Below are 26,983 nucleotides of genomic sequence, written 5' to 3'. Positions count from 1 at the left end.
ACATATTTTGTGTGTTATATGAATTATATAATGTATTCTTACAATAAAGTAAGCTAAAGAAAATGTTAAGAAAATACATTTCAGTATTTATTGAAAAAACATACCCACACAGTTCAAACTTGTGCTGTTCAAGGGTCCACTGTACCACTATGTAGGGTTGTTTTAAGAATTAGGTGAGTATGTCAACTGACATACAGTAACTCTATACTTAGACCACACAAACATTAAAAGGGCACTCTGCATGTAAACTTGATAACCTTTTAAAAGTATTTATAAGGGATTGCTATTGCTTTTTTCCTGATCACAAATAGTACCTGTTTATTTTATAAAACACATATTTTAGAAAAAGAGGGTAAAAATCACCTGAAATTCCATCACACTCCTGTTACCATTTTTTTTACTATTTTTGTTACTACTATCCAAAACTTTCATTTTTTCATATGCATAGACAGATGTATACAGAATTTAAAAAATCAATTTAAACATTAATATTCTACTATTGAGATCTACCAATGTTTTATATTTCATATTTTTCATTTAGCATGATAACACAAATATCTTTCCATTGCACTGACCACTCTTTAAGGACATGTTTTGAGCAGCCACATGTATCTGTCTCCTACCCTTTTACCAGGGAAACTTGTATTTCAAACTTCTGTATAAAAGACAAATACACCAGGTCCTTGAATAAGGTCATTCCATTATAACATCTGTGTGAAGAAACAAAAAATCGATTCCTGGCTGGGGCCACTGTCTGTATGGAATGTTTGCACACCCACCCCACATCTGCGAGGATTTTCTCTAGGTACTCTGGTTTCCTCCCACATCCCAAAGATGCGCATGTGAGGTGAACTGGTGTGTCTACAATGTCCCAGTCTGAGTGTGGGTGTGGGTGAGTGGCTCTGTGAAGGAAGGGCGTCCTGTCCAGGACTGGGTCCCACCTTGTGCCCTGAGCTGCCAGGATTGGTTGGCTCTTAGCCAATGACGCTGAACTGGAATAAGTGGGTTGGAAAATAATCATCTTACTTGTTTTCATTAGTCTTTTTAAAATGTATGTACAGCTCACATTTATTTCAATGTATTTTTTGAAATGTTTTGGGCCTTACTTTAAAGTTGGTGATGTTTTCGTGATCAGAAATATGCCAGAGAAATTTAATTCTTGTTTATATCAATTAGCCCATAGTAAAATTGGTTTCATTATACATCATTTCACTTGAAGTCACAGTTTCCAAGAAACTACTGACAACATTAAGTGAGGACCCACTGCAGAGATAAAGCTGCTCAGGTTGAAGCAGAATGGAGTTTTGCTCAACCGCCCCCTCTCCAGTGCTTCTCAAAGTACTTCTAAGGAAATCAAGGTCACTTCTGAATATAGTTTAACAATCTAAGTTTGATAACATCATTTAAAAAATTGGTTACATGGTATTACATTACATGGATGTCCATAATTTATCTAATAACCTAATGATGACATTTATTATAAAAATGATCTCACCTATAAGTACAACCTAATCCACAAAACAATCAAGCAAGCAAAAGTATAACCAGAGACATTGAAATAAAGAACAAACTGACAATAGCCAGAGGGAAGGGGGGAGGGGATAATGGGGGAAAATAGGGGAAGGGCCATCAAGGAACATGTATAAGGGACACATGGACAAAGCCAAACGGGGGTAGGATCAAGGGTGGGAGGTAGGGATGGGACGGCGAGGGTGAGGAGGTGGTTTGGGGAAAACGGAGACAACTGTAACAATAAAAAGATAAAGTAAAAATGCTATAACAAAAATCTTTGTGTACATTTATCTTATTTACAGGCTTTGATATGCATTGCCAAATTATACTGTAGAAACCTGTATCAGAATATATCTCTGCCAAAGGTACCTGTATGAGACTGCCCATTTCTTTGCAACTTCACCAACATTAGGTATCATTAAAATAACAGTAACTGACAAACTTTCATCTGCAAATGCTGTTTTAAACTTACATTTCTTTTGTTTCTATATTTACACTTTTGTGAATTTCTATGTTCCTGCCATTTTCCCATTTTCTACAAGGATGTTTGATTTTTCTTACTAATTCACAAGACTTCTTTCCACTGAAAGGATATATTAACCCTTTGTGTATGTGTTGTAAATAATTTTCTTTGAATTTTGCCTTTCAAATTCCTAAGAAGTTTCTATAAGCTATTTAAATCCAATTAATGATAAAATACAGTAATAGGTAAAAGATCCATGTTCATACTCAATATTAAAAATTCTGGTTTACTCTATTTTGCAGACACATACATATTTATTTTATACATAATTTACTCACTTTGCTTACATGTACAAGACTTCAATGTATAAATAAAACTACTTTATGAAATTAAACTATATCTGAAAAAAAAATTTGGTCATTGAACATCCATCTTTACTTTTATAAACAATGGGTTATCTAAATATAAAATTGACTTTAAGTGTCAACATTAGTGAATGATTAATGATGTTGAATTCTAAGAGGAAATGCCTTGGCAAGAAGAAATAAATTTTTTATATGTGCTGTTGTAACATGACATAGCTGGCATCTGGGGATAAAAACAGCAGTTAAATATAAATGGTGAAGGTCAAAAAATTTAAATCACAAATAATAACTTCATTACTATTGCCTATATTTAACCAATAAATTAAACTACTATACTAAGAGTAAAAAGTTAGGTGAAGTAAATCATCTAATCCTGAATTATTTAGGGGTATGTTCATTGTTAAATATGCTCCCTGTTTAACACTGAAAAATCTAAATGAAATGATAAAATATAAATAAATTTTACATCTATTTTAGTTGAACTTTATGCTTTATGAATGAAATACAGACTCAGGACTTCAATTATATGATAGTTAAAATCTATTAAAATGACCTTGAACCATTTCTAGTTTTTTCCTTATGGAATTTTGTAACATTTAGTACTTATAATTATGCCAGTAATTAGGCATGTTAATTTTAATATTCACTTATACTATGATTTGATTTGCATTACAAATATCTAAAACTATTATATATATAATTAAAACAGATTAGGTAGAGAACAAAAGCACTTATAATATACAAAGGTTTAAAACTATCTTTCAACAATCAATCTTCTCTAATAATGGAAGAGTTTTCTCACATTATTACCATGTATAAATAAAACAGAATTTTAAAACGTCATCTAAGGAAGACAACCTTACCAAAAAGGCACAGGGGAATAAATTAAGGATGAAAGGCTAGTGCTTCTTCCAATGAATACCACCAACACTAATGGGGTAGTAGGCATCTTAAACTCAGAAGTGTCAGCTTCCACTAATGCTCTCAGAATAATTTTTGTCAGTTGTGAACTCAGCCAAATGCAGATTATAAATTCTGATTTCAATATGAGTATTAGCTTTTTACCCCTAGTAAATTCTACTCTCATCATTATTTTCCACCATTGTCATTAAATAGCAAAGCTTTCAACCTGAAAACATGTTATCATTTTATCAGGTGTATATTACAACTTTTAGAATATCCTGTAAAAATATTGGTGGTGGGTGTTACATACTTTTGTTAATACTGTATTATAATATTGTGTCCAAATGAGAAACTATGTACATATATATAGTTCAATTTTACCACTGTCAAGGAGTTGGATTTTAATTATTCTCTTCCTTTATGCCATCTTTTTAAAATAATCTTTATTTATTGATTATGAAAGACAGAGAGAAACATTGACTTTTGCTCCACTTATTTATGCGTTCATTGGTTGGTTCTCATATGGGCCCTCACCGGAGATCAAACCCACAACGTGGTGTATCAGGACCATGTTCTAACTAACTGAGCTACCCAGCCATGCCCTTTACACCATCTTATTATCACTAATAGAGACTTGTAAATTCTTCCTCTTCCAAATTTCCCACTTCCTTCATATTACTGCCTTTAGTGCTTTTTCCTTTCTGAGAAAATTGATTTTCTCACAGACAACTATCAGAATAATCCTCTTCAAACAAGGTAAAAATACAGAATAAAGTGTATGGTGCACATTAAGCAAAATTTTTTGAAGTGCAGAATATAAAATAATGTAAAAAAGTATATGAACAAATACATTAAGAAAAAATAGTTATTTTGAGTTATAGGCAAGGTAATGTTTGTTAAAATCAGTTTTATATTTTAATAATCTTAAAAGGTAGTTGTACTGTCCACAAGCACTAATTTTACCATATCATAACCTGGTTCGGAATCTACCTGAGGCCCTGGCTGAGTAGCTCAGTTTGGTCATGTCTGATACACCAAGGTTGTGGGTTCGATCTCTGGTCAGGACATACCTAATCAAGAAGCAACCAATCAATACATAAATAAGTGGAATAACAAACTGATGTTTCCCTCTCTCTCTCAAACCAATTGTAAAAAGTAACAAAAACCCCTGGCTCTACCTGAAGTATATTCAAAGTTGATCATTTAAAATCATTCACCATCTGGTCTCTACTTAGCTTTCTACCTCCTTTAAATACTCTTATTACTGCATTCCAACTACAGACACACTCGAGTACTTCCTAAGGACACTCGACATTCATTTCTGCCATCTTTTCCGAACCTCTTCCCTTTAGTGTGAGAAAGAGAGGAAGACAATGGTGGCCATTGCAGCTGGGGTCTAGTTTGTCACTGTTAGACTTGGCACTCTGAGCTATGGCAGAGTGTTAATAACATACCATTTTATTTTGAATATAAACAATTTCAGAGAATACCAATGTCAGACAAGGCCCACTGTGGAACTTTATCTTAACAAACAAAAACAAGAACATTGTCCAAACCAAAAACTGGCCAAACAACTCTCCTTTTCTGGTTAATATGTCTGCTTCTTTACCAATCCCAGTTTGACACTATTATGTTCTTTCTGCCTTCTAAACAAGAGTTATGAAGACACCCAATCACAGAATTATTCCTGCTTCTTGACAGCATCCAATCCAGGGCAAACCCCTGCTTCCTTGATCTCCCCCTTACATCATCTAACATAAACCTAAATCCTATAAATCCTTTTTAACACCCCCTCACTGAGACACTGGAAGGTTCCACATGATGTGCCCTGTGCCTCACTGTCACATGTTAGTAAATCCAATTTTGTTTGATTCAAGTGTATTCCTGATGGCATTTTATTTATACACGTATTATATATATACACACTATATATAGTATATACAAGATCTGTCCAGAAAAAGCCCAGCCATTCTTAACATAATGAGAACATTTTGCACATGTCTATGTAACCTGGCAGCCAAGGAGAGTGGACTGGAATGTACATGCATAAACAATGACTTCACTGTATTAGTCAGGTGGGGCAGCAGATGCCAATGAGTGACCATTTGTGTTTGTACTGTGTGGCTGATACATTCAAAATGATTAAGCAAGTACAGCAACAAATCTGCATCAAATTTTGTGTTAAGCTTGAACATTCATCCCTAGAAACTATTCAGATGTTTCAGAAGGCAGCAGCTATGGGCAACTGGTGAATGGCAGCTTCATCACAAGACACCTGCTCATGCATCACATCTCTTGCAAAGTTTTTTGGCAAAACATCAAATCACCCAGGTGACTCAGTCCTGCTAAAGCCCAGATTTGGCACCCTGTGACTTCCGGCTTTTCCCAAAACTAAAATCACCTTTGAAAAGGAAAAGATTTCAGGTGATCAATGAGATTCAGGAAAACACAACAGGGCAGCTGATGGCAATTAGGAGAACTGTGTAAGGTCCCAAGGTGCCTACTTGGAAGGGGACTGAGGTGTCACTGTCCTATGTACAATGTTTGTTGTATCTTCTTCAATAAGTGTCCTATTTTTCATATCACATGGCTGGATACCTTTTGGACAGACCTCATATGTTTATATAATATTTTTATTTATTTTAATCTTGCCCAAAACACATCTAAAAAGTCTCTATTATCTAAAACCAAGCTATTTTTAGTTTTAGTATGTATTTTTACTGTTCATATCACATTCATGGATTTACTTACATGTTCTTTTTTTCTATTACAAGCACATACACATTTGCTCCTTAATCCCATTAAAAAGATAAGCCCTTAAGGATCTAAATATTTGTCTCTTTAAAGCACTACAAGACAGCTGTAGATATATCATGAATTTCTTTTATTTACAGGCACTTCCCAAAATTTTGTTCCTGGATCCTTCCCACTCTACATTTTCTTTTTTATGATGCTCTCTACCTTACTTCTACTAATATCTAAATATGATGACTTCTAAATTTATCATTATAATCCATGAGATAGTTGTTAAACACAGCTATGATGAAAAGTTAAATTATAAATGATACAAAGAAATAAAGAAAAATGAAAAATGGTAAAAAATAAGTCATTACTTAATTATTTTACTACATTTCATTATTACCTATGTTCTTGAGGTTACAGCTGTTGAATCTATACAGTGGAATTTAACTACATGATGGCATGTCACAGTCTATTTCTCCTGAAATCCACATTCATCTCTATGACATTGATCACTTGAAACTGGCCCTGGTGCAAGTATTTACCTCAAGGAAACTGGCAAGTGCTATAAGGCTTTATTTATTCCTTTGTTGATTATCTAGACACTGATGGAAGTCATGGTTAAAATGTTAATAATGTAGATAAATTTAACAGTGCATCCTGTCTATAGCTGTTACATTGTAAATAGCACAAAAATTGAGGAAATAGTCTTACAGAATTCAAAAATCTATTATCCAATTCAGCACAGCAGTCACAATAAAGTTCTGACATACATCTTTTGCCTTTCTTATTTTACTTTTGTGGTACTCATTAGTATTTAAAGAATCATTCAACATTCATATAAGAACTACACTTGTTCATTAATTATAAGCACAGTTTAGCTACAAATGTAAGAATTCAGAAAAAAATCAACAAATACAATCTGTGGGAATCAATTTGTTACAAGGAGTTTATAAGAGAGTATTGTATATGTATTATTATTTGTAAATTGTGATCTACATTCTTTATAAAAGTGAAATTTATAACATTGGCTTGCTTTTAGAAAGCCAATTATTAAGCATTTACCAAATTCCCAGTTTTTTTACATGTTTACTGATCCACAAATTACCAGAATTATAATGTGATACAGATTTTATATCTTTAAATGATTTTTCTCTTCTTGTGGAATAAAAATTTAGTTCTCAGTGGGAAGAACTCTAGACAGTTGTAAGTGATGAGACATTTCCAAGTTTGGAGCAGCAGAGAGGTGGTGATCCTTTCTCTAGTAATAGTGCTGGTTGGTCTGAGAACCAGTGCTGTTCATTACTGGACCATGACAAGTATATAAACTGAGGAAAGCATTTGTACAAATATATTTGGTCTGCAACTAATCAGAAATTTCACAAATTAAAAAAACGCGTGGAATCAATGCTCTAGGATACCATAATTTGCCAGGCTCATATTGTCCTGCTGAGTAACTGGAGTAGCTGCCTTCAAGCAAATTTCTCTACAGAAAGGGGAGGGGAGAGGAGAAGGGAGAGGAGGAGAGGGAAGGAGGAAGAGGGGACGGGGGAGGGGAGAAAAGAGAGAAGGAGGGAGGGGGCAGGGGGCAGAGGAAAGAGGGGAGGGGAGAGGAGGGGAGGAAAAAGTCTGCCAGGTGCTACAAGCCATAGGCCATTCCCAGAAGCTGCTAGTGAAGACAAATGTGTATCACTTATCCTTTTTTTTCCTGACACAGAAATTACCCTGAGCAAATTTCAGGTTCCTTATACTATACCACGACCACCACTACCACTACCACCATTTACCAATCTTGAGCTGTCTTCACTCTCCTTTTAAGATGCCAATGTGCACGGATGATATTTTCTAAATACTCACATGATTTTAGTTCTGTTAGGGTTTTTTATATGATGAACAACCCTGCTCCCAACCTTTCTATATGTCTTGAAGATTATTTGTGTCTCTGGCTTTGTAAAATAAAAATATATTACTAAAAATGTTTAGAATATGTTTTGAATTAAAGTTAAAAAATTAAAGACCTTTAACTTAATGATAAATTATGAGCTAAAGAGTTAAGAAGTTAAAATTGATTAATACACAGATTACTGGCCATCAGCTAAGAACTTCTCAGTGCTTGCTATCATAGAACTATGTCCCATGAGCCAGTACTTTATGGAAAATACTACATACTATATCCCTGTCATGGAGACTGATAGCATACTATAGTATAATATAGCAATGAGAAGTCATATACTAGATGAAGAAACAGATTGAGTTTTGTATAACCATGAATTTCTCAAACTTACTAAAAAGGGGCTTTTTTCCTCTCAAGGAACACTTACTAATATACCAGAGTAGCACTTGTTGGCAAAACATGCTTACAAGCATTAGCCATCACTCAATTTCACGACTGAGCCTAAGGTAATCAAATTAGCTCCTTCCTATGATAATCCTGTCTATATTTAATACCCCAAGGTGCAAACACTTTTATGTAATAATGCCTAAGGGATATTCCAACACATTCTGGCCATTTTGTAAATTTTCTCATCAGATCTTACACCCTTATTCTGGACTAACTTGAGTGATCAAACTTGTCCATGACCTAAAGACAAATTCTTTTAACTTTGTATCTAAGCATAATAGTATATGACATATTTAAAGATATATCCCTGCTTTAAAAACAAGCAATATAGTAATTCTCCCTAGTCTTTCTGGATCTCATTGCATTAGTTTCTATGGCAGCATGATTTCCTCCTAAGTGCTTTGTAATTGCTTTGCCTTGCTTTTTATAGAAAAGTCAACAAGAATGAGAAAAGAAATACACTCATTTTGATCTGCAGTCCTTGCCTTCTGAATAGGAAGCAGATTTATAAATTAAACTGCACAAGTGTTAGAATTAGCTGGTATCATTGAGGAGATATAAATTCATTAAATTGGCTCTTCATTCTCTGGTACAAAATGAGGTAAATGAAAGCGAAGAATTAAAAGTTTGTCATAAAAAGGTGAAGTGATAGCAACTGAAGAACAGATACAACCTTGGCAGAAATGGGTAAATGATTGAAATTTCAAGCTAGTTTTCTTTTGTTAAAAGCAGCTTCTCCAGTAAAGGAAAATTGATTAATCAGAGAAACTGACAACATCACAGGAACCTGGTCAATTTCTCTTAGCAGCCAGCTCCATGTGTTAAAGACTTTGAAGCAGAAAGACACCCATTATCAATTTCCTACAGAAACTCTTTACACCAGGAAGAGGGAGTGGGGGTGGAAGCTGAGAAAGAGGAGAAAAACATACACAAAGTGGTGAGAGGAGAAAAATGAGTAAAAAAATTAAAATAGCACTGTTTTAGAAAAGATGGAAAATAATTGCACAAAGGAAACAAAGGCTAAGGTGACTTTATAGTGTTGACGGATATGTCCTGCATCCTTTGTGATGCTATATTTTTGCTAGTTAAATAAGATGTTCCAGAATCTATTGTGGTTTCCAACCTCAGCTCTTGTTAGTATTATATTAAGAATTGGCCAAACAACCAGGAGACAAGAGAAAATTTATAGCATGAAATATATAGCAGAAAATGATAGCAATAGGCATACTTTTCAATGTATGGTAGGAATAAAATTAGTAGCAGGTTAGAGATGAGCTGCCCCTACTCTTTGTGTTGAGTAAATGAGTAGGATGGCCAACAACGTAAGTGGAGATGGTATGAAAGGTTAATGCGGTTTGAGTGCAGAGACAAGCTCAGTGAATAGAGAAGATACCTGGGTGACAACTAAAACATTAGGTGAGCAGGTAATGAATTAATTACTGTTGAGATAGGGGCATTTAAAGAGTTTCTTTTCATATTAAATAAAAATTGTGCCTTTTTAATAGAGATTTTTAATTTCTATAATGCAAGACAGAACCTGAAAGTATATATGACACTTAAATTTAGGTCAGGATGAGATCTGGACATAAAAAGAATTATATACATTTGTGCAACTCTGAAAACAATTTGGGAATTTAAAGTTGAAAGGGACTCCTAGAAACTCCCGATGTCCATACAACTCTCAAATGCAAAGTACTACTTCTGCCTTTTAATACCTGCATCATTTCCCTGCCCAGAATGCTTTTCCTCTTTGCTCTGTGGCCAAAGATCTTCCTTTCTCAAAGAAATAAAAATTCACCTTCTGTTTAATTGTAAATGATACTGACAAGTTACTTAATATGCTTCAGTATACATATTTATGTATACAGTATACATGCTTATATATAGATTCATCAAAACTTGTATAAACTCATACATTTTAATATTCCACAGCATTTGATTTTAAGACAACTGTGTTACAGAATTTTAAATAATGTATTTTAGAAGTGAAGGTCACCTCTATAATATAGAACTGAATTCCATTTCAGCTAAAAGAAAAAAATCTTGCCTATAAGATTACTAACTTGCCTATATTAACTTGCCTATAAAACTAAAGAGCTAGCTAAAGATTTAATGACCTCCTAAATTTTTATACAAAATAAATACATATAGCAATTCTTTTTATATTTGCATGTGAAAATAAAGACATGTATACTTATGTTTCTTCCAAGTTTCCTAGATGACAAAACTTCCCAAAGGATTTACATTTTCAAAATGTGTCACATATTCACACTTGTGAAACTGAGATTAAAATAAGAAATAATATAGGATGTTAGGTTTATTCTTATTTCAAAAATGCACTTTAACAAACATTATTTAAAATCTGTCACCCAGTGCATAGTATATATGTGTCTCTATACTTTCTTTTCCCAACTTCAAAATTAACTTATAAAATGCTATTTCTCTTATTATAATTTAATTAATTTGAAACTCCTCTAATTAATAATTGGAAATAATTTGAAAGGGAATTGAAAGTTATTTTCCACATTTGTGAAAAATGTTTAGGCAAATAACATAAAAATTAAATGATTCAAAACCAGCTTTTGTTTTTAAGTTACAAAGAGAAGAAAATATTCTAAAAGGTAAGCAGTGGTTATCTTTGGGAGGGTGGGTAATGAGTGACTTTTTCTTATTGTCTTTACATTCTTCTTTGTCTAAATTTCCTATAAGCAACATGTATTACACTTACAATCTGAATAACACAATATAAAAGATTCTGAAAATAAAAATGTTAAAATGTTTCATATTTAGCTTTCAGTTCATATTGCTACTTAAAATATGAACTAATTGGTAATTTCTTATCCCAAATGTTCAGGCCCTCTAAAATCATTTTAGACTATACTTCTGTCTAAACAAAGGATTATAAATAATAACCATAAAGTATTACATATTTGGTAGACACTTATCATAGTCATTAAAGGTTCTCAAATGGGGGCATTTGTCCCCGAAGGGGACATTTAGCAATGCTGGGAGACAGTTCTGGTTGTCATAAATGGGGAGGTGTGCTGCTGGAATCTAGTGGACAGAGATCAGGAATATTGCTACATAGTCTATAAAGCAGAGAATAACCCCTCACAGCAAAGAATTATCTGGCCTAAAAAATCTAACCTGACCCAAAGGGCTGAGGTTAAGAAATTCTGTGGCTCATTAATGACTTCTTGTCTTTACTAACAGTGGTATTACACGTACCTCAAAGCATAATTTTTAGAATGTTCTGGGATTGAGACTTAGAGTCATCATCTCATAAATATTATTTTTACCTTTTCCCATGCCCCTCAATTAAAGTACCTTCTTTTATGCTTATGTTCAAATTCTCCTAAGATTGATTTTGAGAGTTCAAATATTCCTGTGACATTTAAAAATTAAAGATATTTTACACTGAATATTGTTAGTCTGTGTTCCCATTTTTTTACAGTGGAGACAGAATATAGAAAAATCATGTACTAGGTGTTCAATAATTATTTGTTGAATAAATTGATGGAGCTAAGTCTTGATGGAGACTGACTGCCACCAGATTCCTTTTAGAAGGTTATCTACCTGCAGAAGCTCACCCCTCGAAGGCCCTAACATCAAATTATTATCATAGGCCAGTCTTTAATTATAAAGCTTTTTTATCTGATTGCCTAAATTTCTTGTCCCAGTTCTAAGTACAGACTCTAGGGGAGCCAATCAAGACTCTGTTCTGATCATTAATATCTCAAATACAGATGATAGGAATGTATGTGGCATTTTGAGATTATACAGAAACTTAATTATTGTTTGTACATGAAGGATGGAGAAGAGCCTTGAGTCAGAAATGACACTAAATGACATCAAATAAGCTAATTCAGTAGAAAAAGCTTGAGATGGGAAAGGTAAGAGGCAGGTCCTCTAGACTGGAAATCAGGACATATAAAAAAGGAATGCTTATTGCTGGAAGTTCTACCCAAGGGGGAAAAAAAACAAAGGCAGAGAGACAGTAAGAATCACAGATGTAGAGGAACAGGGAGTCTGTTAACAGTAAAATGTAAATAAATGTTCCCTCAAGACTCAGTAGCTAATAGCTGCACGGATAATGCTATGTGCTCAGACCAGCAATTTTCAACCAGTGTGCCACAAGAATTTTTAAAACATGCAATACCTGACTATTTAGTCAGAAGCACTGACCTCTTTTCCCTTAGATTGTCAAATTAAAAAAAAAGTGAAAACAGCCAACATGGCAATAGCTGTCCAGTGTGAATGAATTAAAATTATACCTATTTTTTGTCAGAGTGGCAAAAATATATTTTTTGGTGTTTTGAAGAATTTTAGTAATTAGTTTGTGTGCCATGAGATGAAAAAAGCTGGAAATCGCTGCCTTAAATTGATAGGAACAACTCCTTATGTCAGAGACAGAGTCTCTTTCCCAGGAACATAGGGAGACAGAGGTGGACACATGAAGGAAAGAATAGGGGTTTTGATAAGAAAAAAGGAAGAAATGAATGCTGGGTATGCAACCACCAGTATCTACTACAAAAACCTCAGACCTTTTTCAACCACACAGATACCAAGAAAGACTACCTTCATCCTATACTTGGGGAACTATTATGCTCTTGACTTTTGTTAATTAACTAAGTAAGATGCATATAATCTACCTTTTTCTCCATTAAGTTTCATATTGTGTGGTGGGTCTCATTTACCTGCTACGTCTTACCCCATCACCCTTGTATCAGAGATCCTTCTCTGCATTATATTAACTGTAGCACATCTACATTTTTAAAAAATCTACAAAACAAACAGAAAATGACAGTAAGGATACCCTCTATTCCCTTTTCAGGCACTAGGTTAGACATTAACTAAACTACATAGTCTAAACTACATAGACTAAAAATACATTAACTCAAATACAACTTCAGAAAATTAGTATTGCTATCTAAGGTAATGTGGCAAAATTCAAACAGTGGAGCTGGGATTCAAACCCAGGTCCATGTCATGCCACGGTCTCCACTATTTACATTTACTGCCATCTCATATCCTTAATGATATTGCCACTTAAAACATTTATTGAACATTCATGTCAATGTTCTCTGTCCTTAAGAGAATTAGAGAGATAAGCCCTTCCCTTCTAATAAACTGCAGTTTACTTTAGACTTAGCAGTAAAGTGAGGTAATAAACATAGTACAGAAACCAACATCTTTTCTGTTATAAAAACAAACAAACAAACCCCCAGAAGCCTAAAGGTGTTCTGGGCCCACAGTCTATCATATAATACTGAATGCATAATGAACACATAATAGTAACATTAAAGAGAAACTAAATATTAGCTGAACACTAGGGTTTTATAAACGAGAGCAAGAAGAGTTCACAAATGCTCTCAACAATATAAATCCAGCTAGTTTTCCTATAATCCATATGTTTAATCCAATGGCAGATAGGAAAAAAAGCTCTACTGTATTATACTTGTATCATTGTTTTAAAAGTGTTTTTGAGTAGAAATTATACAAAAAGCATGTGCCTATATATTGCAGAGAATATAAAACTCAAGTGACCCATTTATAAAGAGTTCGGGAGTTTATAAAAAGGAATTAAGCAATTCTAACTAGAATAATGAGGAAAGACTTTAGGGAATGAAGGACTTGAATTTGGGGCTAGATTCTGAAAGATGGCATGGATTTCTGAAAGTGAATTTAAGTGCAGAACAAAAGCCTTGGTAGAGGAGAATTTACCCTAGAGCCTTGAGATGACTGGGAGATAGGATCAAATAGTGGCAAACTGGGGTCTCTACCCAGGGAATGGTAACAGTGACAATCTAGTATCAGTACGCCGCTAAAACAAAACAAATACAAATGCTCCTTGATCTGGTGAGGCATTGGACCAATACAAAGAAATATAGTATGTGATTATATAGTATGTGATTATAATATAACTATTTTTAAAGCTGTTCTATCAAAAGATTACTTACCCTTACCATTCTTATATTCTCTTAAATATATTTGTTACATTTTTATATTTGCCCTTTACTTAAGTAACATTAAAAAATTTCAAAGTATCTTTGGTTCATTCCATAAAATATAAGTATTAGGTTATATTCACATTATTATTTTGCAGATATAAATTATGACTTCTAAAACCCTCTTAAAGCTAATTGTAAGATTCTGTGATCATTCTACCCTAGTTTTTCAAATTAGAGTCAACCATATAAGAGACCTGAACAAATGCATGTGGAGCTAAGGGAAGAGACTGCCCTTTAAGAAGAAATGCTACCAAAAATAGCCAGAGCACAATGGAAGTAACTTGGGCCCTTCAGTTCATAGTGTTTGCCCCATTTTCTTACTCATCCTGAAACCAACCAACCAACCAGCCAAATCAAAAATAATTTCATGATGATCTCTCTAGGGAATCTGCATTTTCTTACTCACCCTGAAACCAACCAACCAAGTAAACAAATAAAAGTGATTTCATGAGTCTGTCTAAGGAAATAAATTATTAAAACATTTTTGGACCCAACAATATCATCTTATTTTCACTGTTAGCCTATTTTATATGAGTAAGTTTGTAGTTTTAAAAGCCTCTATGCAAAAATGTTAGACACAAAAAGATTATCTTTATAAAGATGACAAAAGATGGAGAGTGAAATATTTCATATATACTTTCTTTGGAAATTTAGGTACTACAAATATCAGTCATTGTTTAGAAATGTTAAAACTGCCTAACCTGTCCCATTACTTTTGTTCAGAACACACTCTGTTCTTCAGTATTAAAAAAATCACTGACAAGAGCCTTTAGAAAAAGTATAAAAGATTTAACCAAAGCTAAGCTAACAGGGAAAAGTGAAGGGCTGGATTTGACTTTGCTAACACTAAAAGTAAACTTCTTTTTTCATAATGACAACAATATCCAGGTTCACAAAAATATTCTAAATTAATTAAGAATAAATTTGAAAAACTCTAATATCTTCACATATATTAACCTCTTCTCAACTACATTCTTCTCTAAGGGATGACTCACTTCTGCTGAAGACAAGACACTTTCTGCTGAATGATTGCTTCTTCCCAATATCTCTGAAGCTAGGGCCTCAGGCTTCCTTCCGAATGTGAGCGGGGGAGGGAGGAGAAAGGGAGGAGAAAAGGAGGAGGAGACTAAACAGCGAGACCTCTTAGAGTTCCTAATGATTCCTGGTGGCAGATCAAATGGTAATATTAGGGCAGGGAACAATTTGGAAACAGCTTAATGTTTTAATAACTTGGGTAATTCCTTTTTTCAATTTACAGTTAAAAACTGAAAAAAATATAAGTTGAAATAATGAACTCCATTCTATTAAGCTCTCACAGAGACAACATTATCTCTTGTCTTTGAGATTTTTCCAAAAATTGTTTGAATTCTGTAAATTTGGGTAGTGGAATATATGTTGAACATTGAATCTCACTGGAAATTCTGGCTACCTTCAGAAATATTAATGGTGTAATAGTGAACACTGTGGTCAGTACCCAATAAGACAATTTCCCAAACATTATTGGTTAAATGTTTTAATATCATGATATCTTAAAAAAATAAATACACAACCTGAAACTAAAGACTATGTACTGAGACAAATGTCCATCTTTACTTGGCCCTTCCACATTTCTATGACTTGAAAATTTATCTCCCATTGTTATGAAGTTTATTTAGGAGAAAGAAAACCCAGAAAACAAACCATTCATCAACTATGCATGTACAAACAAATCACATGAAAACAAGTAGCAATATCCCAAATGGTGTTACTCCCACAAATGAGACTTGAACGTTTGACTAAATGTGAAGATACTTAAAGCCATATAAATTCATTTTAAAAACTACTTTTACACATATAAAGAAAGCTTTCGCAGGAAGAATTATAAAAGAAAAAAATCTCAACTTTTCATTTTTAATATCAAATTTTGTTAGAGGAAAAATGATGTGGTACACAAAAACACCTGGTACCAATTTATAAAAATTAGGTTTACATTTCTTAATCTTTTTATTTTAAACTCACAATAACACTAAGATTCCAAATGGCTTATTTCAACAATAACTGCCATTACTAAATACCTCGCTATCCAAATAGTAAATGGAATATCACATATTTCAAAGGTTTAGTATCCTAAACCTTTCCCCAAAGCAAAATTTTAGTGACAAAAATAAACAGTAAATAAAATGTCAATTAAATATTTAAGTTAATTAATTAATTAAATTGAAGGTGATATGTTCAACTGTAAAGCACATGTAAAATAAATCACTCACTATAAATTTTAATGTCAATGAAAACGTGAACCAGCACATTACAAGTTTCATTACCAGTCCTAATTACTGAAAAGTTGATAACCCATTGTTATTAACAGAAACTTAAGTAGCTTTTCTATATACCTCAAAAAATACTTTTATTTTTACAAACCAAATTAACCAAGTCATTTTGGATTGATACAAGCAAAATCATAGGATTAAATATCACTGCCCTTTAAGATCTATAAGACTATGAAAATGTAAGGAACAAAGCTTTTTTATGTAGCAATCGTCTGGAACATTTTATTGAAACATAGTATTTTAAAAAATACTGTGTTGACACTTCCCCCTAAGAAATGCATATTAAATTTAATAGTAGTATTATTCTTAGAAGTCTTTTAAAAGTACTTGCATGAAAATGTGCCTCCAAAAAACACAGAAAAATCATTGAGAAGATACTTCTTTTAAAACTACTGTTGTTTCAAACATTTTACTTACTATATGGGGGCAGTTATACTGTTCATTGAAAGAGAATTCAAATGTTTGGGAAAATAGCTAACAAAAAGTATAATAAGTTTAAAGATTAAATATGTAATAGTAAATTATGTTTACATCACCAAATTGGGACTAAATATCACTTATCCTCATGGTATCTAATATCATAACAAAATATTAGTCTGATATAAATATTCTAAGAGCTGGAGAGCAGTTTTTCCCTAGTAACTAGCTACACTGCTTATTATAGAGAGGTGACACAAAAGAGCAAAAATATATATATATTCAATTAATTCCTTCCTATATTTGTATGCAGTTTTATAACATTTTTCTTTTCTCCCTACCAGCAATTTTTCCTTGCTAAAATCATCCCAACCACTACCCCTACTTTCTTTACACTGAATTCTGAGAAATAAGCTGTGGTTCAGAAACCTCAAATGATACTAAAAGATAACTGATAAGAAAAATAAGTACACTGAGAAACTCTCATGATGCAGTTAAAAAGATCAGTATTATTTAAAAAACCTATTTAAGTAAACTTTTGTAGGCTTCCTAGAAAAACAACAGTATGGATATAAAATTAGTATAGTGGTTCAAAACATATTTTAATGCATAAAAAAGCATGAATTGAAGCAGATTTCAATAAATATTTCGTATAAACATAAAACTTTAATAGCTTATTCATTTTGAGATTCACTTCATTCAGCACTATCTGTAACTAAAAGGGAAGTCACATGACTTACACAATGAAAGAGAAAGAACAGTTTTCTTTCCTTTCTACAGGAAGAAACAAAAGCTCGGTATTAGCTATCCAAGGCCAATGGGTGGGGCCTGCAAGCCAAAAGCTGTAATGGATTGAGGTTAATCTTAATGGGGGCCTACTTTAGTCTCCTGAAAGCATCAAAAATGTGAAAACTGCAACCAGTGCTTACAAAACATAACAAGTATTTAAATGAAGTTAGATTTTAGAACTAGAAAATGCTACTAGGACATAATTCAGTTTATAAGCAACGTTACTGCTTTTGTTGGGGTAAAATCACCTAACTATGATATCCTACACAGATACACAGACCATCCCCCCACTGGCACACAGACACTTCACAAGCTTCTTGAATAAATAGTATCCAATGACCAGGGTGATGGGTGGTCCTGAGGTCCTGAACCAGAGCTGGAGCTGTATACTTTTAAAGGATGCTGCGATAAGAACAAAGTGTTTTGTGTTTGTTTAAACCTGGGTTTATATTTAAACTCTTTATACCATTATTGATACAATTCGTAAACCTGTGGTATAATTGATTCAGACAAGTTTTTAGTGTCAGCATAAATGTTGGGAATTAAGCACATCAAAACAAAATACTTTGTGGTTTTTTTATAGGCCTGATTCAAATTAACTAATTCAATTTACTTAAAGTGATCACTACATCTCAAAGATGTAAAATCTCAATCTGAGATATATTCATCACCAACAGGATTCTTTTACAATATTTATGAAATAACATATTGAAATAAAATTGTACACATCAAATAAGCTGCAATGCAATGAAAAACTTGTAAAAATAGTGAAATTAACCCACGTGGAGTCAGAATCAAGTACCAGCCATTTTTTTTATACTCCAGGCTTTATTATAAACATAATATAAAGATTTTTGGGTTTTTTGTTTTGTTTTGTTTTTTTCAGAGCAGAAAGGCAGGATTTACAAGTGGCCCAAGGAAAAGATAAGCAATGAATAGTTCTGACCTCAGCTTCTCTGGCTTGATCAAGTGGGTCTGCAACCTGAGCCAAAGGGCGCAAATTCCTCACCATTCAAATATCTTCAATGGCATGGGGGAAGAAACAGTGAAAGGGGCAAACATGCAAATCCAACTGTCCTTAGATTTAGTATTGAACTAAAAATTTTAACTGGAGAGCTAAAAATAAAATGAGGTCAATACTGTGATTAAATTTCTGGTTCATAGTTTAATCAATCCTAAAAAGGGAAGCTGTTTTTCTTGGTAAAATTAAAGATTTGTTCATTTATTTTTTTAAACATAACATACTGAATTGTGTTAGGTATGTATCTCTAATATCATTTAATCTATTTAGAGGAGTTGTTAAAAAGAGGAATTAGTTTGCAAGCACAAGCGTCTCCATACTGTAAGGAAAATCATGTATTATTAAAATCAAACCTTCAGAAAAAAGTAGACAGAATTCATTCCAAGCTTTAAAAGATATCAACAATATACTAAGCATTTAAGGGATACATATAATGAGTGTTATCAGCCTTCTGTTACAGACTCAACTAAGGATAAAAATAATTCATTTGAATGGAAAATGTTAAAATAATTTAGGCATTGTAATATCGGAGAACATATAAGTAATGACCTAGGGAATTGCTTGCAAAGTTTAAGAAATGATCATGAACAAACATGGCCAAAATAAACTTAATTTTAAATTTGACACAGTCTTTACATAATACAGCACAATAAACTGAACAAAAATCTTAGTTATTATCAAATTAAACTTACAAGATTTTGAAATAGAGGCCAACTTTAAGATCGACAAAAGTAATAAATATAAGTGGGTTTTGATTTTTAAAAGTGGACTCTTAACAAAAGGTTTAAGCAGCTGGTAAAAATTAAGTATTTAAGTAAAAAATAAAATGATATGATTCTAAGCACTGGTAATGATAGTTTCTATGCACAGAATCTGAAAACTATGTTAAAACTGATGAGAAATCACTATATTTAGCTCAAAATTTAAAAACTAACATTTTTAAAATTCATAGTTATCCCCAAACTAAATGTGTAGAGGTTATATATAATTAGACTTTGTCAAAAGAAACTGAATAGTACATGAGAAAAATGTACTTTTATACCTTGTATGAAAAGAATGAGAATTGAAAATTTTTTATTAACAAGTTTGCTAAAAGGAACAAAACAGAAATATATAGCAAACTAGAGAACAGAACTCTTAAATCTATCATAAAACATTTTACACTTAGTATGTGATCGATAAAAAGAAGTTGAATAAATGAAAAGGTAATACTTTTATACGAGAATAAGTCATCTTGTTGATTTACACCTCTAAGAATGTTTATACAAAAATTCATTTAAGCCAGAAAGTCATTATATTTCCCAAAAGAAACATAAATATCAGTAAGATGAAATCTGCTGGGGCTGGTGTCACTCAGTTGGTCAGAGTCATCCTGGTAAACTGAAAGGTCTTGGGTTTGACTCCAGGTGAGGGCATATGCCTAGGTTGCAGGTTCAGTCTCCAACTAGGATGTCTATGGGAGGCAACTGATCAGTGTTTCTCTCTCTCTTTCTCTCTGTCCCCACCTTCCCTTCTCTCTAAAATCAGTAAACATGACTTCTAGTGATGAAACAAACAAGCAAACAAACTGAAATCCTCCCTTTAGGTAAGCAATGAGTTTATACTCTATGGAAAACACCGTAAGAATAAATGAAATTAAGACTGAAGATTAGTGAAACCCATACTAATTAATCTCACTTTCACAAGCACAGAAACTACTCATGTAAAGATAATCTCCAAGCAGAAGTAACTAAAGAGAAACCAGCAAAACACATGAAAATAAATGTGAATTGGATTTGATCAAGGATACTAGATTGCAGCCTATATCTAACAAGATGTTCAAAGGAACCAGGTCAGTTAACCAGTAATATAACACACCAATAATCATATAGTACAACTGAGCCTCTTCTCTTTAAAGGTGACTACAAATGGACACAAGGGAACTTTCTGGGATGATTTAATGTTCTATATCATGATTATGGTAATAGCTATACAATTTGTCAAACTCACCTAATTGAATACTTAAATTTTGTGAATTTTATCCTAATATATCTCAATATTATATCTTGATTATATATTGAGATATAATATTGAGATATATCAATATATCTCAAACTGTATCTCAATAAAGCTAAGGCAAAAAATAAAATAAATGACATGGGCTTATTTACCACCTTTTAAAAATTCTGACAATGACTTTTTACATGATTAAAGTATTAGTAAAAATATAGTACCCAAAATGAAGTTAAAACTGAAACCTGGGCTTGTTATAATTTCAAAGTTATTTATATATATATTACATCAATTAATCCATACCCTAACCCTTAAATATAGGTAGGAAAGATATTATTGACAAGATTTTACCCATAAGCACAGTGAAATTCTGAGGAAGTGAACAGCCAATAGTAAGTAATCAAACAAGCCCCAGAGCCAAACCCAAATCTGCATTTCCAATCTTTGTTTCCTTCACTCCACCGCACTACTACTGCTTTGTAATAACTATGTACAACATACATGAGTGTGCCTTTACTATCTTCCACACTGTGTTGAAGGCTTTATGTGTGTAATAACATCTAATCCTCACAATAACCCTCTACAGTATGAAACATTTTTGTCCCTTCATATACAGCATACTGAGACACTGACAAAGTAACTTATTTCCCCTCCAGACATATAATAAACTAGGATTTGAATATTGATCTATTTGATCAGATCCTATGCCATAATATATGAGCTCACTAGGATTAATTAATTATTAATTCAGCAATAGACATTAAATTATCACAGCAGGTCTATTTAAAACAGTGTTTCCCTAACTTACACTGAAAAATGAACAAACTGGATATGTACACCTCAATACACAGGTAAAATCTCATGGGACAGCAAACTATTAAAAATATCTATGTGACAAAAATATTTCTAAGCCTCATTTTATACTCTGATGCATTAAACAATATCAAATACCATACAATCATAATAAAAAGCTTTGTAGTTCACCAAAATAGAAATTAAGCTATTAATATTATACAACGTATTTTGCTCATTTCTAAGGAGAGCACATAAAAGATACCAATTAATTTTCTATGATGAATATATGCCATTGAAGATAACCATGATTTTATTGTGACAAAGACTAATTTCCATTTTAGTTCATTTATCCAACACACACTTGCTAGGCAGTTTGTATAATATCTTTACTCTTTACAACAAACTGAAAAGTGAGGTATGATTACTCCTATTTACAGCTGATTGTAGAAAAAAATGTAAGACTAAATCTATCAATTACTTATAAATCTTATTTTAGATGGCATTTCCAAATTACTTAGATATTGAGGGATGAAGTGGGGGAGAAATCATCAGATTATCTTCTATTTGTTGCTAGATAGAAGATAAGATTAATCATGATGTATTCTTTGGCAGCTCACTAAAAAGATCATTTCTAAATTGTATCCCCCTGTTTTGCAATTTATTTTCTTGAATATATTATTGTTATCAACTCTTCTGATATTAGATGTTACAATATAATCAAATTATTTTAGAGAAAAATAAAAATCTTTTAAGTTTCTCATTAACAATGCTATAACCTATAGCAACGATATAATGAACAAGCTGAACTTCTAGTCACTTAAAACTTATTCAGAAATATTTCAAGGTATGAGGAATAGAATAACTAACTTAACTTATTTCATATTTAACTCCCTATCAAGTTTAAATTTCCAGTTTAATTAATTAGAAATATCACTTTATTTGTTTAGGTTATACCTTAGTTCAGAAATAAAAATACCCCATATTTTCAACTAGTAACTTTTATATCAATCACATAATCAAAAAAACTCCTCAGTTAAAATACATAAAACTATCCTCAATTTTACATAATTAATCAAAAAGAATAATCCAATCACATTCATGTAATAAGGGTTCCATGCTACACCAAAGTAACAAAATTTACAATGAAGGGCACACTTTTTAATCTACCATATTGAGTGCAGGTTACAAAGTTTTTAACTCCTATGAAACACAAGAACTCTGAAATGAGTCAAAGATACATCTTTAACCTTAGAGATGTTATGCTGAATTGCCTTCAGTTATTGTGAATGATCTCATAAGAATAAAAGAATACTGAAAAATAAAAAAGAGTAAAGTATTTAAGAGTTATATCAATAATCTGCAGGAGGAAGGCTGTTTTAAATATGCACCCAATTCCCATTTCATGTTTAAATTGAGTGAGAAGAACAACATCTTTTTAGAAGTACACAAAAAGGGGAAATAGACCAGCATTTGAAAATCAGACAGAAAGTATCCAGTATCTTTTATAAAACAAAGTTGTATAAAACTTTTATTTAAATGCCTGTAAGTGTGATTAAATTTAAGGTATTTAACTAGGGATTCTTCCAAATTGGTCAACTAGGCAAATATGAAAATTTGGTAGGTTTAAGAACTATTTTCAAAATATTAAAATGCATAATTTACTAACAAATTAGCTTTAACTATTACATGATTACATTTTAAAATTTCTAAGATTTTTCTTTGTTTAAATAATAATCAAATCTATTGTGCATGTGAAAATGTTTTCATGCCTATGACAAAATTAGATATAGCTAATAAATTAGTGATGAGATACTATGAAAAATCCTTAAATATCAATATACTTAAGTAAATCTTTAAATGTTTTCATAAATTGTATAATATTAAAACTGATATGAACTTTATGATGTCAATTGAAATATGTATAATACTTAAAAATTTTCATACATATTGACCCTCAAATATTTTCATCTTATACTATCAATAAAATACTTTAAATTGATCTCAGTTACAATAATCATTCTTACTGCTTCTATTTCCATTACTCTTTGAGATGTTTTCTAAGCAAAGTAGTTAAAAAGAACATTAAAAATATAAAAATCTTTGTAATATATACATTTGTAGCCTCCATAAAGATCAAACTACTAGTCAGAAATACAGAGCATAAAGAGAAAACATCAGTACTATAAAGGTAAATGAAGAATTCAAAACCAAATTAGTAAAAATATATTTAAGTCTATTGAGTAATGTAGCTAAATTACAATCATTATGAATTAATAATGATTGTAATTTAGCTACAATCATTAATTGATTAATTAATGATTGATTAATTTATTTCTCTTTGAAATAAATTCTTACATAAATTGTGAAAAAAGTACTGTATGTTAAAAATCCAAGAATTCCAAATATAACCCAACAAGTGAAGAAATATTGCTATGCAAATAAGCTTAAGAGAAGGCAATAGGAAGAATGGATTCAATTCCTCCCCTAAACAAAATAAATTTCAAATGACCCTTTTATCTTATAAGGTGAGATAATGGCTGGAAATAAATGTCAAAATATATGTAAGAAAACCTTACAGGATAACAAATATCAACAGGTAGTTATTGGGGAATACTGCCCTTTTCCAGAAAAGACCTCATATTTAATTACCATGAAATTTATCTAAAATACCATCAAATACTTAAGTACTATTAAAAGCTTACAATATTTCAGAAAGTTGCCAGAGATCTTTCCAGGTCATTTAAACATGTAAGCCCACACTCTAACTATGAGTGCAGTTTTTAAAAATTTATTAGTAACAGTAAACTGACAGGAATATTATTAGCACTTACAAATAGCTGTATTCTAATTGATGAAATTACCTTAGTAGGAACCTAACCTAGACTTACAAATCTGTATTAACCATGTATACCTGTCCTGCAATTGAAACAACAAATCTTTTCTCATTGAACTCTTAGGTAAGAAATTCCTACAAATTTATCTTACTGACATACTTAATCATCAAAATTGTCAAATATTAAATATTATAAGGATCACCTCAAAGACTGCACTGTGACAAAATTCACAAATTATATTTCTGATAAGTTTGCAAAAGTAAAATGTTCATTATTGAACACTATCAATATTTAAGTATTGACATGTTTCAGAATATATATATATATATTCATTAATAGTCCATATAAATAAGATCATTTAAATCACAAGTTAACATTAGGAAGTCAAATGAGACTGTTATTTTAAACCACCAGTGGTCACACACTATCTTCAAAGACCAGAATCTCACTGCATTTGCCAAACAGTCTAGGGATAGGTAAAGTACAGCACCCAAGTCATATGTTTCTTTCTGATGAGCTGGTGATATTAGAAAAACTAGAAGTTTGATGTTATTATTGCCAACGAATTTTAAATAGTTTCATATAACAATATATAAATCTACTTTAAACAATACATATAAATTTCTATCAGCTGAACTGTTTTTGAGGTACAGTTCTTTGCAGTCAATATTTTCAAAAGAAAAAGTACATTCTGGGTGACTTGGCATAAACTTTTAAATGTTATTTTTAAGAAACTAAAATAATTTATTTTTATTTACCAACCATATACTATGAAAAACATGTTTCTGAATACTTAAAAAAATCCAATGACACATATATTTCTGAACACTCAGAAAACACCTGTGTTATATATTTAAAATAATGGGTAGATATTGGTCTAGGAGAACATATAAAATTCCTAAATAGCCATGCCTATTTTTCATAACAAAAGAGTGTACACACATAATGGAGGGAAAATCTAATTTATAATTATTCATAAAGCCTAGTACGCTTTAAAAAACGCTCATACAGTAAAAATGGTACCAAAAATAATTAAGAACATTTAAAAGGCATTTATAAATTTGTCCTGAGCTGCAACCTGATTGTATAAGCAAAAGGGATGCTCACATGATACCTATACACATCTTATGACCGTCTGTTACTTGTAGTTGCTGGGCTAAAATTAGTAGGATTCCTGCCTTCCAAACAATCATTCACATAATTTATGTGCAATTTATCTTAAGGCCCAACATAAGAGAAAATCAGGTATCACAGTCAAGAAGCAAAAAAATTAAATAAATAAAGTGATAATACCTAAGTGATTTTTCCCTAAAAAAAAAAAGACATATATTGAAAAAAACAAATACAAAACCCCCTAAAAATCACTTTCTAATTTTAAAGTTAAAGATTACCACTGTCTTTTTTACATCACAAAAATACTAATACTTAAGTTTTATTGACTTTTTACATACTTCTTCCTAAGAATATATCTAGGAAGAATACAAATACACATATTTAAAGAGCATTTTTATCACATGTCATTTTAACGTTGTTCTTTAGTAAACACATAATGTGTAACAGAAGATTAAAGCAAGTCTTAATCAATTATTATACACTAGAAACTACTATCTATAAAACTTTTTCGGCAGCATAATTCCTGAATTTAGTAGATATAGGAATGATCAACATATAAGCATTATATAGCTTAAATTTGGATGTCTTGTGGTTTTAAACACTGAGTAACAAGATGTCTAAAATTTGAATATATTAAGGGTAAAATAGAAAACAAAATTATAACAAGGTGTGATCAAAGGAGAAAAGAGCTATTTTTTTCATTCATCTATAAAACAAATTTATGAGATCGTAAAGGACAATTTAACAACCCAAAGAAGGTTCAAAGTGGGGAAAGCCAGAGCCTGACAGAACTGAATCTGTCAATGATTTCAGTCATTCAGTCTAGGGAGAAAAAAAGCAGAAAATGTGGCTTCATTTTGCAATATAAAGTAGGAGGCATAAAATTCAGTAGCCTGTCTGCCGATGTCTAGTTACATATTTAAACTGTTTCAATTCACAGATTATGCTGATCCTTCCACATATAAACAGCCAATAATGATGGCCAGGCCTTTAGGAAAGGAAAACACACACCACACAGCAAGGTCAGGAAGCTACCAAGCACCACAGGACAACAGATCAAAACAGAATGGTTTCATATGTTTCTATTGTTTATATAGTTAATTTGGAGATGATATTCCTTGGGGGAAAAGGAGATTGTAAATATTACCCAGGAACATGAAACATAGTATCAAATACAATACATAATTTTCATGCAGACGACGTATTTCCTGTATGTATCCAGGTCTGTCAACCAGTAGTATTGATAGCCATTCAGTTCTTTTTAACTTAGATGTCAGGACAAAGTAAACCCCTTTACTCTTAAATCCCTTTACTTCTGTCTCAGAGTTAATTATAGAGAATTTATAGTTCTTTAACTTCTTTGATGAAAAGATCAAACTTGC

At 31.9% G+C, this 26,983-nt stretch overlaps 1 protein-coding gene across 4 annotated transcripts in view; it reads right to left on the bottom strand.

The window, feature by feature from the left end:
• The window catches only part of LIN28B (lin-28 homolog B), a 113,167-nt gene that overhangs the window by 68,158 nt on the left and 18,026 nt on the right, over nucleotides 1-26,983 (bottom strand). The gene's annotated exons all lie outside the window — the stretch shown is intronic.

The sequence above is a fragment of the Phyllostomus discolor genome, chromosome 4 (assembly GCF_004126475.2).
Source record: "Phyllostomus discolor isolate MPI-MPIP mPhyDis1 chromosome 4, mPhyDis1.pri.v3, whole genome shotgun sequence".
Lineage (NCBI taxonomy): Eukaryota > Metazoa > Chordata > Mammalia > Chiroptera > Phyllostomidae > Phyllostomus > Phyllostomus discolor.
Note: the sequence above shows the minus strand (reverse complement) of the source record. Positions and strands in the feature narration are given on the sequence as shown.